Genomic DNA, 17,328 nt, shown 5'->3' on the forward strand with positions numbered 1-17,328 from the left:
ATTTTGATTAATTAAACTAATCAAATAACTAAACTAATTAAACTATTAGGTCGTTAATTAATCAGTCAATGACAGTGGGGCCCACCCCTAATTAATTCTGATTAGGTTAATTAAACTGGATAACTAAATGTGTCACTGACAGGTGGGACCCACCTGTCAGGTTGACCAGGTCAACTGCTGATGTCATGCTGACGTCAGCAAACACTGTTCTGGATAATGTTGATTTAAATAATTAAATAAATCCTAAAATTGATTTAAAACTTCTAAAATTAATATAAAATAAACCGTAGCTCGGATGGAAAAACTTTGTACATGAAAGTTGCTCAGAACGACAAGGCGAATCCGGATACGCAGCCCGTTCGTCCGCCACACATCCCTAGCATAGCAAACACGCAACTTTCCCCCTCCGGTTCATCTGTCCGAAAATGCGAAACACCAGGAATACTTTCCCGGATGTTTCCCCCCTTCACCGGTACCACCTCGTACCGTGTTAGGACACACCTAGCACCACGCTTTGTCATGTCTTGCATCGTCATGCATTTGTTTGCATTATATTTATTGTTTCTTCCCCCTCTTCTCTTGCTAGACACCGAGACCGACGCCGCTGCTACCCAGTACGACTATGGTGTTGACGACCCCTCTCTTCTCTATACTGCTTGCATTAGAGTAGTGTAGCATGTTACTGCTTTCTGTTATTCCTATCCTGATGCATAGCCTATCCTTGCTACTACTGTTGTTACCATTACCTGCTATCCTACTGCTTAGTATAGGATGCTAGTGTTCCATCAGTGGCCTACACTCTTGTCCGTCTGCCATGCTATACTACTGGGCCGTGATCACTTCGGGAGGTGATCACGGGCATATACTATATACTTTACACAGTTACATTACCTATGATACTGTTCGAAGATGGGGGCTGAAGGGGCAGGTGGCTCCATCCCGGTAGAGGTTGGCCTGGGTTCCCGACGGCCCCCGACTGTTACTTTGTGGCGGAGCGACAGGGCAGGTTGAGACCACCTAGGAGAGAGGTGGGCCTGGCCCTGGTTGGCGTTTGTAGATACTTAACACGTTTAACGAGATCTTGGTATTTGATCTGAGTCTGGCTACTGGCCTATACGCACTAACCATCTACGCGGGGACAGTTATGGGCACTCGATGTCGTGGTATCAGCCAAAGCCTTCGTAACGTCAGCGACTGAGTGGCGCGCGCCGGATTGGACCGTAAGCCTGCTCTTGTATTAAGGGGGCTAGTTCTGCTTTCGGCCGCGATCGCAACGTGCAGGTGTGCAAAGGGCGATGGGCCCAGACCCCTGCGCCATCGGATTTAGACCGGCGTGCTGACCTCTCTGTTGTGCCTAGGTAGGGCTGCGACGTGTTGATCTTCCGAGGCCGGGCATGACCCAGGAAAGTGTGTCCGGCCAAATGGGATTGAGCGTGTTGGGTTATGTGGTGCACCCCTGCAGGGAAGTTAAACTATTCGAATAGTCGTGATCTTCGGTAACAGGACGACTTGGAGTTGTACCTTGACCTTATGACAACTAGAACCGGATACTTAATAAAACACACCCTTCCAAGTGCCAGATACAACCGGTGATCGCTCTCTCACAGGGCGACGAGGGGAGGATCATCGGTTAGGTTTATGCTATGCGATGCTACTTGGAGGACTTCAGTCTACTCTCTTCTACATGCTGCAAGATGGAGGTTACCAAAAGCGTAGTCTTCGAAAGGACTAGCTATCCCCCTCTTATTCCGGCTTTCTGCAGATCAGTCCACATATAATAGTCTTATTCTAGTTGATACCAATGCATACATATGTAGTGTAGCTCCTTGCTTGCGAGTACTTTGGATGAGTACTCACGGTTGCTTTCTCCTTCTTTTCCCTCTATCCCTTCTACCTGGTTGTCGCAACCAGATGTTGGAGCCCAGGAGCCAGACGCCACCGTCGACGACGACTCCTACTACACCGGAGGTGCCTACTACTACGTGATGCCCGCTGATGACGACCAGGAGTAGTTAGGAGGATCCTAGGCAGGAGGCTTGCGCCTCTTTCGATCTGTATCCCAGTTTGTGCTAGCCATCTTATGACAACTTGTTTAACTTATGTCTGTACTCAGATATTGTTGCTTCTGCTGACTCGTCTATGATCGAGCTCTTGTATTTGAGCCCTTGAGGCCCCTGGCTTGTAATATGATGCTTGTATGACTTATTTTATTTGTAGAGTTGTGTTGTGATATCTTCCCGTGAGTCCCTGATCTTGATCGTACACGTTTGCGTGTATGATTAGTGTACGATTGAATCGGCGGCATCACAACCTACCACTTGCTTATTGTGCCTCCCATATTGCCATGTCAAGCCTCTAACCCACCTTTCCTAGCAAACTGTTGTTTGGCTATGTTACCGCTTTTGATCAGCCCCTCTTATAGCGTTGCTAGTTGCAGGTGAAGTTGAAGTTTGTTCCATGTTGGAACATGGATATGTTGGGATATCATTACTATATCTTATTTACTTTAATGCATCTATATACTTGGTAAAGGGTGGAAGGCTCAGCCTTATGCCTGGTGTTTTGTTCCAGTCTTGCCGCCCTAGTTTCCATCATACCGGTGTTATGTCCCTTGATTTTGCGTTCCTTATGCGGTTGGGTGTTATGGGAACCCCTTGACAGTTCGCTTTGAATAAAACTCCTCTAGCAAGGCCCAGCCTTGGTTTTAACATTTGCCACCTAAGCCTTTTCCCTTGGGTTGCACGGACTCAAGGGTCATCTTTATTTTAAACCCCCGGGGCCAGTGCTCATCTGAGTGTTGGTCCAAAACAGAGCCACTTGCGGTGCCGCTCGATGTTCCACTTAGCGACCCTCCCCGATGTTGGGGCTTTGGAGTACCCTCTCTAGTGAGTAAGCTGAGACGACATTGATGGGGTGGCCTTGAAAGTAGTGGCGTAACTTGCACGAGGCCATGAGGAGCGCGTGCAGAAGCTTCTGCAGCATGGGGTAGCGGGCCCGCACGTCTCATAATACCGTGCTGACGAAGTACACCGGGTGTTCGACGAGGGCGGAAGTGTTGGTGGAGTCGGAGATCTCCTGAGGCCTGGGCGCCTCCTAAGGCCGGGGGACCTCAGGAGCTTCGTTGCCCACCGGGGCCACCGCAGCCTCACGAGTCCCGTCTTGGTGTCACACCGTCCTGATTGAATGTGCAGTGCCATGTGGTGGGCTCTTGGCCTGGCGCTCTTCCCGGACGGCCACCATTGCTGCGCTAGAAGAATGAGGTGTGGCAGCCAGGTAAAGCACCAGGGCTCGAGAGGACGAGGCGCCACCATCACCGGTGGGCTGGTTAGGTATCTCTTGAGGTCTTGAAATGCCATGTCGGCCTCCGGAGTCCACTCGAACGGGCCCTTCTTCTTCATCAAGTTGAAGAACGGGAGGGCGTGCTCCCCCAACTTGGAGATGAAGTGCCCTAGTGAGGTTACGCAGCTCGTGAATTCTTGCATTTCCTTGAGAGTTTGCGGCGGGCTCATGTCTTCTATTGCTTTGACCTTCTCTGGGTTCTCCTCGATCCCCCTGTGTGACACAAGGAAACCCCGCAGCTTGCCGGACAGGACACCAAACACGCATTTCTCCGGGTTGAGCCGCAGATCTAGCTTGCATAGGCTGGCAAAAGTCTCCTCCAGATCCTGAATGAGGGTCCTAGCCATCCGAGATTTTACCACAATGTTGTCGACGTAGGCTTCAGCATTCCTCCCGAGCTGTTGGCCTAGGGCGATGTGCATCAGCCGCTGGAAGGTCGCCCTAGCATTACGCAGCCCGAACGGCATGCAGGTGTAGCAGTACACCCCGCACGGGATTAGGAATGTCGTCTTCTCTATGTCCTCCACCACCATCTTGATCTGGTGGTAACCTGAGAAGGCATTTAGGAAACACAACAGGTCGCACTCAGCGGTGGAGTCGATGATCTGATCAATGCGCAAAAGCGGGAACGGGTCCTGAGGGCAGGCCTTGTTGAGGTTGGTGAAGTCAACGCACATGCGTTCCTTCCCGCCCTTCTTGGGCACGGCGACGGGGTTTGCCAACCACTCCGGGTATCGGACCTCACGGATAACACCCGCCGCCTATAGCTTGCGGGTTTCCTGGACGATGAAGGACTACTTCTCTATGGACTGTCGTCGCGCCTTCTGCTTCACTGGGTGCATATTGGGGCACACCATCAAGTGGTGCTCGATTACTCCCCTTGGGACCCCCACCAGCTGCTTGGGCTCCCAGGTGAATACCTCCTTGTTCGTGCGCAGGAATTTCACCAGTGCCTCTTCTTGGTCCCGGTCGAGGTTGGCGCCTACGGTGAATGTGGCTCCTAAGGCCCCGTCCTCGTTGACCGGCACCTGCTTCATCTTGGCCCGATCTTGGGAGAAAAATTGCTTCTTCTTGGCCGGCACAACCCCTTGGATCTCGGGTGCTGCTTTACCTGCGGGGCTTGCCACCGCCGCAACCCTGAAGGCGAGCTTGAGGGCCATCAAGGCCTCCTTGGTGTCTCCAGCCACGATGAGGACATTGTTGCTCCCCGGCATCTTCATGAGGTTCTATGTAGGGTCAGTTGCTACCACGAACTGAGCCAGGGCTGGGTACCTGAGGATGGAGTTGTACGGGAGGCTGATGCGAGCAATGTCGAAGTCGATAAGCTCGGTGTGGTAGTTGTAGCGGGTGCCTGATGTCTACTACACAACCTTATTCTTGTAGACGTTGTTGGGCCTCCAAGTGCAGAGGTTTGTAGGGCAGTAGCAAATTTCCGTCTAGTGGATGACCTAAGGTTTATCAATCCGTGGGAGGCGTAGGATGAAGATGGTCTCTCTCAAACAACCATGCAACCAAATAACAAAGAGTCTCTTGTGTCCCCGACACACCCAATACAATGGTAAATTGTACAGGTGCACTAGTTCAGCGAAGAGATGGTGATACAAGTGCAATATGGATGGTAGATATAGGTTTTTGTAATCTGAAAATATAAAAACAGCAAGGTAACTAATGATAAAAGTGAGCACAAACGGTATTGCAATGCGTTGAAACAAGGCCTAGGGTTCATACTTTCACTAGTGCAAGTCCTCTCAACAATAATAACATAATTGGATCATATAACAATCCCTCAACATGCAACAAAGAGTCACTCGAAAGTCACTAATAGCGGAGAACAAACAAAGAGATTATTGTAGGGTATGAAACCACCTCAAAGTTATTCTTTCCGATCAATCCGTTGGGCTATTCCTATAAGTGTCACAAATATCCCTAGAGTTCGTAGTAAAATAACACCTTAAGACACAAATCAACCAAAACTCTCATGTCACCTAGATACTCCAATGTCACCTCAAGTATCCGTGGGTATGATTATACGATATCCATCACACAATCTCAGATTCATCTATTCAACCAACACAAAGAACTTCAAAGAGTGCCCCAAAGTTTCTACCGGAGAGTCAAGACGAAGACATGTGCCAACCCCTATGCATAAGTTCACAAGGTCACAGAACTCGCAAGTTAGTCACCAAAACATACTGTCACACCCTAGCTAGTCATGCATTAGAGTGTTGCATCATGTTTACTCTTTCATCAGAAACTTGAAATGGGGATGACAGAACCCCCAGTCCCCTCTGAAACCAACTAGGGTTACTAAAATAATTTTTCAATGAACCTGAAATGCCCTTCTAAAATGCCCATCATTTTTGCCTTGGTTCAGAACCTCTGCCAAAAGTGGTGCACATTTTACTAGGCCATCCTAAGGTTTTTGATTTAAATCATAAATATTTGAATTTGGGCATTTAAAATAATATAAAATATTTAAATGCTCAAATATCTCCAAACTAAAATGTTTCATGTTGGAAATAATCCAACTATGGACCAGGAGTAGTTTGGTGATTTTTGGAGTTGCCTAAGTATTTTATTTAATTCAACAAAGTTGCAGTTATATTAAATAAAAACAGAAACAGAAAAAAAGGGAAAAACTTACCTGTGCGGCCCAGCCAGCTGGCCGGCCCAGCAAACCAGCCCAGCCCACCACCGCCGTCGTCCTCCTGGCGCCAGTCGGCCAGGCGTGTGGCCGGCGCGCGCGCACGGCCACCGCGCCACGCCACCTCTCTCCCTGCCTGCCTGCCCTCCCCTCCTCGTCTCGGTGTCCCTGGACGACGCCACGCCTCCTCCCTGCTCTCTCTCACTCTCCCCCGGCTCTCCCCTCGCTCTCTCTCTCGCCCGGCCGAACACCACCGTCGCCGCCGTTCGCCATAGCCACCGTCTCCGACCACCCCTCGCTTCCCCGACTAGCTCAGGAGCTCCGCCTCGACTCCCTCTTCCTCCCCACCGCTCCACAGCTCCCCGGAAGCCCTGCATCGTCGCCACGTCGCCGTTCCCCTCTTCGGGCTCCGACCGTCGTCGCCGTCGAATTCGCCGTCTCCAGCGCGTCCCCGAGCCCGCTTCGACGCCCACTGCAACCGCGGTGAGCTACGCCACCGTTTCCCCCTCCTCCCCTGGTCTCTCCCGACCTCTAGGCCCTAGCCCCACCTTGGCCGAGAGCTCCACGCCGCCGGCGATGTCGCCGTCGTGGCCACGGTCACCGTAGCACCCAACCGAGCGCACTATCGTGCTCCCCACCCTACCAGGAGCACGCAGCACGCACCAACGCCTCCCCAAACCCCCTGCAACACTGATCCCGACCGCACCCGAACTCCGGCCGCCGCAGCCGAGCTCGCCGTCGTCAACTCCGGCCACCCCGAGCCCAACCACCACCACCAATAGTCGCGGCTCAACCTCAGCAACACGTAGATGCCTTCCGCCGTCCATTTGGTTGCCGGAATGGCAAAAAGCACTTTCGCCGCCGTCTCGGACCTCGCCGGCGTCATGTCGCCGGTGGGGTTTGACTTGTCCGATCGGGGGTTTGACCCCCCAGGGTCACTGACGCGTGGGCCCTGTCGGCCAGGTGGTTAGGTTAGCGCTAACTACTGTTAGTCAACCCCCCTGACACTGACAGTGGGCCCCAGCGCCACTAATCCCTAATTAGGATTAAATTAAACCTGTTAAACCCCCCCTGTCACTGACGTGTGGCCCCCACACGTCAGGTTTGACTCCAGCCAGTCGCAGTAGACCACTGACGTCATGCTGACGTCATGCTGGCGCAATATATATATTTCTGGATTTAAATTAAATCAGGAAATTCCAGAATATTAATTAAACTTCAAAAATTCATAACTTTTATTCTGTAACTCCAAATTGGACAAATTATATATGAAAAATGATCAGAAAAATCCAATCTATCCATCTGTACTATTTTCATGCATGATCAAACAAGTTAAATTGATGTTTTAAGCAGAACAAGAAAAGGCACTTTAAAAGGCCATATTTGAATTTGAAATTTGAATCCTTGATTCAAATTTGTTCAAACACTTCTGGTTTTAGTTGCATTAGCCCAACACACTCATATTGCCATGTTTCATGCATGCATCATATTGTTGCACATTGTTTGGTGATGCTTGTGTATCGATGTCCTTTGCGACAGGATCTGTCCCCGAGGAGTACCGTGATTACCCTAACGAAGAACCGTATCCGTGCATCGAACCATCAGGCAAGAAACCAACCATTTGATCATATCGATACAATCCCATGTTCTCGCTCCTGCTCTCTTTTACTGCATTAAGACAACGCGATTCAAACTGCTGTGTGCTACGGTAGTTGAACCCATTTCCTCTGCATGACCTGTCATTGCCACAGTAACTAGATGAAACCCACTAGCATGTGTAGGAGTTGATTGAGCCATATGTATGTGTTGTTCCTACCTTGCTATGCCTGCTATGCTTAGAGTCGTGTCAGGTCTGGTTCATCGGGGTGATGGGCTGGAGTGAAATGATTATGTCGGTAATGAGAGTGGTGTGGTGAACACGATTTGGTAAAGGTATCGATGAGAGGCCATGTAGGAGTACATGGTGGGTTGTTTCATTGAAGCCGACCTTAAGCACTGAGATCTGTATGTGTGATTTAAGAATCAGCTACTACCATGCATTGGGCCCGAAACCAATGGACCCTCTCGGCTTCTTATTCACCCTAGTTCTACGTCCAGGAGTTGCAAGTAGTTTCTGGTGTTTGTAGCCTACTGGAGGCCGTGGACAGCGCTGACCGTAGGGGTGGGCTGTGATGCGGTAGGTACGTGGCCGGGTGTACCGAATACCCGTTAGGTATCTCGGGAACCCTGTTCACATCGTTCGGGGCCGTATGGGAAACTTCGGCCGGACTCCCTGCGGATGGAACCTGAATAGGCGATAAACCTGGACTGGAGGCTTAGGTGATTAGGTAGGTCGTGGCCGACACCCACGTTGGGCTTCCGCTTGAAGGTTGCCGAGTACATGTCGTGTAAGCGACGATAAGTGGTGAGAGCGTGTATGAAGAAGTACACCCCTGCAGGGTTAACATGATCTATTCGAATAGCCGCGTCCGCGGTAAAGGACTACTTGGTTGCCTATACAGTTCATAGACAAGTAAATGGAAACTGTTAAAAGCCTCAAGATAAGTGTGAGTGCCGAGGATGGCTCTTCCGTAGGAAGACGGAGGTGGATCCTCGGTAGTGTATTGAAGTGGTGAGTAGTGGACTCGTGTGCGCAAAACTATTTCAAATGGAGTATCGTAGGATAGTCTAGCCAAGAGTCAAAGCTGGCTTGCTGCAATAACTCCACCAACCCTTTTTGATACTATGCATGTATGTAGGATCTGATGTAAGTCTTGCTGAGTACCTTTGTACTCATGTTGCTATAATCTACATTTTTACAGAAGACGCTGCAACCCCTTCTGATGGGTTCTATGTAGACGTTGACATCAACGAGTAGGCTAAAGACCCAGGTGGTGACCCTGAGCTTGTGATGGACCACATAGTATAGTTAGGCTTCCAAGCCTCTTTTATTTTACTAGTTGTCTGTACCCAGACAAAGTACTTCCGCTGTTGGCTTGTATGACTGTATGACTTGTATGTTGGGTCGTGAGACCCGTACCTGTGTGTATGATATGTATGGCTCCCTGAGCCTTAAATAAAGTACTTGTGTCATAGAGTCATGTTGTGATGCTTCGTTGTATTGCACATATCGAGCATATTGTGTGTATGATTGAAATGCTTGGTATGTGTGGGATCTGACTATCTAGTTGTTTATCTTTAGTAGCCTTTCTTACCGGGAAATGTCTCCTAGTGTTACCGCTGAGCCATGGTAGCTTGCTACTGCTCTGGAACACTTAGGCTGGCCGGCATGTGTCCTTCTTCGTTCCTGTGTCTGTCCCTTCGGGGAAATGTCACGCTTTGAGTACCGGAGTCCTGCTAGCCCAGTGCTACAGCCCGGACCCACTTGCTGATGACCGACACGTTCGAAGCTGGGTCATGGATGCCTGTCCCTGTAAGTCTGTGCCACTTTGGGTTTACGACTAGTCATGTCAGCCCGGGCTCTTTATCATATGGATGCTAGCGACACTATCATATACGTGAGCCAAAAGGCGCAAACGGTCCCGGGCAAAGGTAAGGCGACACCCGTGGGAATACCATGCGTGAGGCCGCAAAGTGATATGAAGTGTTACCGGCTAGATCGATGTGACATCAAGTCGGGGTCCTGACAGCGTTGGCATCAGAGCCGGACTGCCTGTAGGTTCTCCAAGCCAAACTGGTCGATGTTGAGTCTAGAAATTCTTTAGTTATATGTAGGGGAATTGCTTGTGGGATGGAACGTAAGGCTCTTTTTACTCCTTATATCTTGTGACTTTCTGATCTGAGTCAGTCCATTCTTCCATCGGGGGTTAAGGAATTAGGATCTGTTCTCTCTATCAGGTTCACGTGTTACTAATCAGTAGTACCTTATAAGTTTGATGGTTATCAGCCTAGCTCAGTTCTACTACCACATTATGTTGTAGAAATGGTTTCAAGACTTGATGTGATGATGTTGAGTGTGTACGAAATCCTTTGTCAAATGTCTCAATATCCTTTTTGAGCATTTACAGCTGTTATGCTGCCGAAATTTTGCTAGAAATTCTAATGCCTTTGCATTATAATTGTGCTTTCAGATGGCCACTCGCGACCTCAATCAAGTGGTTCGCCTGACTCGATGCCTAGATGTACCCGGCCATACTGCTAAGTTGGTCAGGGTAATGACTGAGGCTGGATACCGCTGGTATCCTGAGTACACGGTCGAAGAGCAATTCCGAGACTTCAATCAAAGCCAGTATCTCTGCACTGTCAGGATATTTCCATCTTATCCTGGATCCACCGAGCCTCTTCACTGTTCCTATGGACTCGGGGTTACTATTGAGATGGCTGTGCAGGACGCCGCCTACTCTATGATGACCATTATGCGAGTCAGATCTGGTTTATTTCGGGACTCTGACTTCCGGTATATGCCAGGATCACTTCCGGGAGCACAAGGGTATCTCCAGGCTATCTATGCGGACTCCACTCAGGAGGATTCACGGACTCGCACCACTGCTGAGATGCTCGAGGATAAGGACCGTGAAAATCGGGCCTTAAGGTTAGAGCTCTTCAATACCCGTGCTGACCACTGGGCTACTTTGACTCGGTTCGCACCGGCGGTGCAAGCTGGATATTCGGATATGCGCGATCTCTATCCTGTGAGATCTGCTCTGCCGGACGTGATGGTTTGGCGTGATGTAGGAGGCATCACCCCACCTCGCGGTCCCCGCAGGCCACCGTTTGTTGGTCCAAGGCCTCATCCTAGCCCCTATGGTCCACAAGCTCCGCGAGACCGTCTGTTTCCGGATGATCATGTTGAACTTCCAGGCTATGGAGGTGACTTCTACGAGGACTACTACGGATCGGTCTGAGTTAGTAGTAGTATCACTAGTTCGCACTAGCTGTGTCGTCTATCGTCCTGCGTGACTCGTGGGATATGACCTAGTTTGTACTCTTTCCGGAGATGTAGAAAAATAATGTATAGGAGCTTGGAATGCCTCCGATGAGATGTAATCCTCTTTTCACCGTAATAGTACTTTGTTTGGTCTTGTACTAAACCCTGTATGGTGTGTATGACGATGGAATAAAAGAAGCAGTTTCTGTGTCTACCATGTCATACGGATGATCATCTTGCATTTCGAGTTATTCCTTACATTATGTATCCTATGTCGGAATTTTACCATCCTGACTAAATCATTGTCTTGTTTACCTAGGATGGTCAACACGCGCGCTAACCCTGCTTCCCAAGAGCAGGCCGAAGGCAGTGAAGCCAGGAATGAAAATCTGCCTCATCCTCCTTCACTAGCCGAGGTGATGATGGAAGCTGAGAGAAACAAGCGGGAGACAAACCGTTTGTTGGAGCGTATTGAACAGAATACAACACACCATCAGAGGGCTAACGTGGTGTCACTCAGTGATTTTATCAAATTGCATCCACCCACGTTCCACCACTCCGTCGAGCCTCTCGACGCTGATGACTGGCTTCGCAGTATCTCTCACAAACTGCGTTCCGCGCTGGTAGCGGAGGCTGACAAGGTCACCTTTGCTGCATATCATCTTGAAGGCCCCGCCAGTCTATGGTGGGAGAATTATGGAGCTATGCGCCCAGCGGGCCATGTCACAACTTGGGCTGAATTCAGCGAGGCTTTCCGTGAACATCACATTCCGGAGGGTCTCATGGACCGTAAACGTGAAGAATTTTGCAGCTTCACCCAAGGCCGACTTTCTGTGGATGCCTATAGCAGGGAGTTTGGTAATCTCGCCCGATATGCAACTGAGGAAGTGTCTACTGACACCAAGAAGCAAGCAAGGTTCCGTAAGGGCCTTAGTCCTGAGCTTCGCCGCGACCTCCGTCTGCATGAGTGCACATCTTTTTTGAAACTTGTCAACAAAGCCATCAGTGCTGAAACTGGTCAGACTGACTATGACGCAACACGCAAGCATGGACGTGACACGGGTTCCTCATCCGGTGCTGGTCCTCAGAAGTGCCGCGTGTGGGTACCCAACACCGCCCTGCCACCCAGATTCACACCGAGGCCATCTTTCCAGGCGCCTCGCCCCGTTCAACAGTCTGCTCCAGCCAAGCCCTATGGGGGTCCAACCAATAATGCTCCTCCACGTACCAGTTCCGTGACTTGTTTCAAGTGTGGGGAATCTGGTCATTATATGCGTGAGTGTCCCCAGACCAACCCCAATCAATCTGCTAAAGCTGTTGGCCGTGGCAAGCCGACAGGAAAAGTGTTCCATGCTAAACCGGTCACCGCTTCACGTGGCCATGTCAACTGTGTCTCTGCCGAAGAAGCTCAAGAAGATCCCAACGTCGTTCTCGGTACGCTTCTTGTTAATTGCCACCCGGCATCTGTTCTTTTCGATACAGGAGCCTCTCATTCTTTTATATCTGAAAATTATGCTCGTTTGCATAACGTTGCATTCTGTGACTTGCCATCCTCCATGGTAATTCAAACTCCGGGATCCAAATGGCAAACTTCTAGAGTAAGCCATGGAAATGAAATCCAAGTCGACAGACTTGTTTTCCTCGCATCTTTGATAGCCCTTAAATCTTCAGATATTAATATCATTTTGGGTATGGACTGGATGTCAGCTCATCAAGCCAAAATTGATTGCTTCTCTAGGACTGTTCAACTCACCCATCCTTCGGGGAAGATAGTCAATGTCTTGACCCGAATAGCCAAGCGACAATTATATTCTCTTAACGCCAGCCCTTTGCCAGACCTTGAGGACGTTCCGGTAGTCCGTGACTTCCCGGATGTCTTTCCAGAGGAATTGCCAGGTGTTCCACCTGACAGGGATGTTGAGTTCGTAATAGACCTCATTCCAGGAACCGTGCCGATTGCTAGAAGACCTTATAAGATGGCACCCCTAGAACTAGCCGAGCTTAAGAAACAACTCGATGAATCCTTGAAAAAGGGTTTCATCCGCCCTAGTTCATCTCCGTGGGCTTGCCCCGTCCTATTCGTCAAGAAGAAGGATGGTACGGACCGGATGGTTGTAGATTACCGACCTGTCAATTTGGTCACAATCAAAAACAAATATCCACTTCCCAGGATCAACGATCTGTATGATCAGCTCGCTGGATCCTCAGTCTTCTCCAAGATGGATTTGAGGTTGGGATACCATCAAATCAAAATCAGAAACGGGGACATTCCTAAAACGGCCTTTGTTACTCGTTATGGCCAATACGAGTACACCGTCATGTCCTTCGGTTTAACCAACGCTCCAGCCACCTTTTCTCGGTTAATGAACTCAATCTTCATGGAGTATTTGGATAAATTCGTCGTGGTTTATCTCGATGACATACTCATCTACTCCAAGAACGAGGAAGAACATGTCGAACATTTAAGGCTAGTGTTGAAGAAACTTCGAGAGCATCGCCTTTATGCCAAATTTTCAAAATGTGAATTCTGGTTGTCAGAAGTGACCTATCTGGGTCATGTAATATCTGGTAAAGGTATTGCTGTTAACCCTGAGCGAGTTCAAGCCGTCCTTAATTGGACTCCACCCGAATCGGTCAAGCAAGTTCGGAGTTTTCTGGGCTTAGCGAGCTATTGTCGTCGCTTTGTCGAGAATTTCTCCAAGGTTGCTAAACCCCTAACCGAACTCCTCAAGAAAGATAAGAAGTTCGAATGGACTCCACAATGTGAGCACAGCTTTCAGGAACTGAAAAGACGCCTGACCTCTGCTCCCGTACTGGTACCGCCAGACTTCTCCAAAGACTTTGTTATCTACTGCGACGCCTCGCGACAAGGACTAGGTTGCATTCTTATGCAAGATCGACACGTAATTGCTTACGCTTCACGGCAATTGCACCCACATGAGGAGAATTATCCTACTCATGATCTAGAGCTTGCAGCCTTAGTCTATGCACTTAAGACCTGGCGACATTACCTCCTCGGTAATCGTTGCGAAATATTCACTGATCACCAAAGTCTGAAGTATATTTTCACCCAACCAGATTTGAATCTCAGGCAGAGACGTTGGGTTGAGTTGATCACAGACTTCGACTTAGGAATAACCTATACCCCAGGGAAAGCCAACGTCATGGCTGATGCGCTAAGTCGTAAATCTTATTGTAACAACCTGATGTTACAACAAAGTCAACCGCTTCTCCATGATGAATTTCGGAAGCTTAACCTTCACATTGTACCTCAAGGTTTTCTTTCCACCTTGGTAGCAAAACCTACTCTTACGGATCAAATCATCGCTGTCCAAAAGCGAGATAAGGGAATATCAAAAATCAAAGAGAACATTGCTAGCGGAGGTGCTAGTTGTTTCTCCACCAATGATCATAGTGTTGTGTACTTTGAGAACCGTCTAGTGGTTCCCAAGAACCAGCATCTACGGCAGTTGATCCTTAAGGAGGCTCATGAATCTCCTCTCACTATTCATCCCGGTAGTACTAAAATGTATCAGGACCTACGCCAGAGGTTCTGGTGGACTAGGATGAAGAGAGAAATTGCTCAGTATATTGCCAATTGCGACGTCTGTCGTCGTGTAAAAGCAGAGCATCAACGGCCTGCTGGCACCCTTCAACCATTAGCTATTCCTGAATGGAAATGGGATAAAATTGGTATGGATTTCATTACCGATTTTCCCAGGACCAAAAGAGGGAATAATGCCATTTTCGTCGTGGTCGATCGTCTTTCCAAGGTAGCTCATTTCCTACCTGTTCGTGAGAGTATAACCGCTAGTCAGCTGGCAGACTTATACATCTCCCGAATAGTGTCCCTCCATGGTGTTCCTTTGGAAATCAATTCGGATCGAGGAAGTCTTTTCACCTCTCGATTTTGGGAAAGTTTCCAAAATGCTATGGGAACCCGTCTCTCCTTTAGCACCGCTTTCCACCCTCAGTCAAGTGGTCAAGTGGAACGCGTCAACCAAATTCTAGAAGACATGCTTCGAGCCTCTGTTATCTCGTTCGGAATGGACTGGGAGAAGTGCCTTCCATTTGCCGAATTCGCTTACAACAACAGCTATCAATCTAGCTTGGGTAAAGCCCCTTTTGAAGTCCTCTATGGACGACGATGTCGAACACCCCTTAACTGGTCAGAGACCGGGGAAAGACAATTCTTTGGCCCGGATATGATTCAGGAAGCAGAAGAACAAGTTCGTATCGTTCGTGAAAAGTTGAAAACAGCCCAATCCCGTCAAAAGAGTCAATATGACCGAAAACATAAGGCTATGACTTTCGAGGTTGACGAGAAGGCTTATCTTCGGGTCACCCCTCTGAAGGGAACCCATCGTTTCGGTATCAAAGGCAAATTAGCTCCTCGTTACATTGGACCCTTTCGCATTCTCGCCAAACGAGGAGAAGTTGCCTACCAGTTGGAACTACCTCCGCACCTCTCCAGAGTTCACGATGTCTTCCACGTTTCTCAACTCAGGCGTTGCTTCTCGGATCCTATCCGTGAAGTGGACCACGAAACGCTTGATCTCCAAGATGATCTTACATATCGAGAGTACCCCATTCGTATCCTCGATCAAGCCGAACGTACCACGCGACGTCATAATATCAAGCTTCTCAAGGTTCAATGGTCGCACCATTCTGAGGATGAAGCAACTTGGGAAAGGGAGGATCGTCTTCGACTCGAGTATCCCGCCTTCTTCTCGGAGGAACCCAAATCTCGGGACGAGATTCTTTTGAGTGGGGGTGAGTTGTCACACCCTAGCTAGTCATGCATTAGAGTGTTGCATCATGTTTACTCTTTCATCAGAAACTTGAAATGGGGATGACAGAACCCCCAGTCCCCTCCGAAACCAACTAGGGTTACTAAAATAATTTTTCAATGAACCTGAAATGCCCTTCTAAAATGCCCATCATTTTTGCCTTGGTTCAGAACCTCTGCCAAAAGTGGTGCACATTTTACTAGGCCATCCTAAGGTTTTTGATTTAAATCATAAATATTTGAATTTGGGCATTTAAAATAATATAAAATATTTAAATGCTCAAATATCTCCAAACTAAAATGTTTCATGTTGGAAATAATCCAACTATGGACCAGGAGTAGTTTGGTGATTTTTGGAGTTGCCTAAGTATTTTATTTAATTCAACAAAGTTGCAGTTATATTAAATAAAAACAGAAACAGAAAAAAGGGAAAAACTTACCTGTGCGGCCCAGCCAGCTGGCCGGCCCAGCAAACCAGCCCAGCCCACCACCGCCGTCGTCCTCCTGGCGCCAGTCGGCCAGGCGTGTGGCCGGCGCGCGCGCACGGCCACCGCGCCACGCCACCTCTCTCCCTGCCTGCCTGCCCTCCCCTCCTCGTCTCGGTGTCCCTGGACGACGCCACGCCTCCTCCCTGCTCTCTCTCACTCTCCCCCGGCTCTCCCCTCGCTCTCTCTCTCGCCCGGCCGAACACCACCGTCGCCGCCGTTCGCCATAGCCACCGTCTCCGACCACCCCTCGCTTCCCCGACTAGCTCAGGAGCTCCGCCTCGACTCCCTCTTCCTCCCCACCGCTCCACAGCTCCCCGGAAGCCCTGCATCGTCGCCACGTCGCCGTTCCCCTCTTCGGGCTCCGACCGTCGTCGCCGTCGAATTCGCCGTCTCCAGCGCGTCCCCGAGCCCGCTTCGACGCCCACTGCAACCGCGGTGAGCTACGCCACCGTTTCCCCCTCTCCTTCCCCTCGTTCCCTCACCGTAGCCTCCTCCCCACCACGGCCGAACCTCCGCCGTCGCCGAGCTCACCGTCGACGCAGCTCCGGTGACCATTTGGTCACCCCGGCGAGTCCAACGAGTTCGCAAGACCCCGTAGAGCATCCCTAGCGCCTCGCCTTGCTCGACTTCGAGCTCCAGCACCGTTCCCGTGCACGACCGAACCCCGGCGGCCGCAGCCGAGCTCGCCGCCGTCGACTCCGGCCACCCCGACCCCAACGGGCTCCGCCAAGAGCTGCGGGTTGCCCTCAGCTCCACTCCGGTGGTCTCCGCGGTCCGTTTGGTGGCCGAAATGGCCAAAACCACTCCCGCCGCCGCGTCGGGCTCGCCGGCGACTAAACGCCGGCAGCCGACATTGACTTTGACCACGGGTGGGCCCTGGTTGACTCCCCTGAGTCAATGACAGGTGGGGCCCAGCCCTGTTAATTAAACAGGATTAGTTTTAATTAAATTTTAATTAAAATAATCACCCTGACATGCGGGACCCACTGTCAGGTTTGACCCAGACCTGTTCCGTTGACCTGCTGACGTCACACTGACATCAGGCTGACGCAGTAATTGAATTTCTGGATTTAAATTAAATCAGGAAATTCCAGAATATTATTTAAACTTCAAAAGTTCATAACTTTTATTCTGTAACTCCAAATTGGACAAATTATATATGAAAAATGATCAGAAAAATCCAATCTATCCATCTGTACTA

The sequence above is a fragment of the Triticum aestivum genome, chromosome 2A, assembly GCF_018294505.1.
Source record: "Triticum aestivum cultivar Chinese Spring chromosome 2A, IWGSC CS RefSeq v2.1, whole genome shotgun sequence".
Classification (NCBI taxonomy): Eukaryota; Viridiplantae; Streptophyta; class Magnoliopsida; order Poales; family Poaceae; genus Triticum; species Triticum aestivum.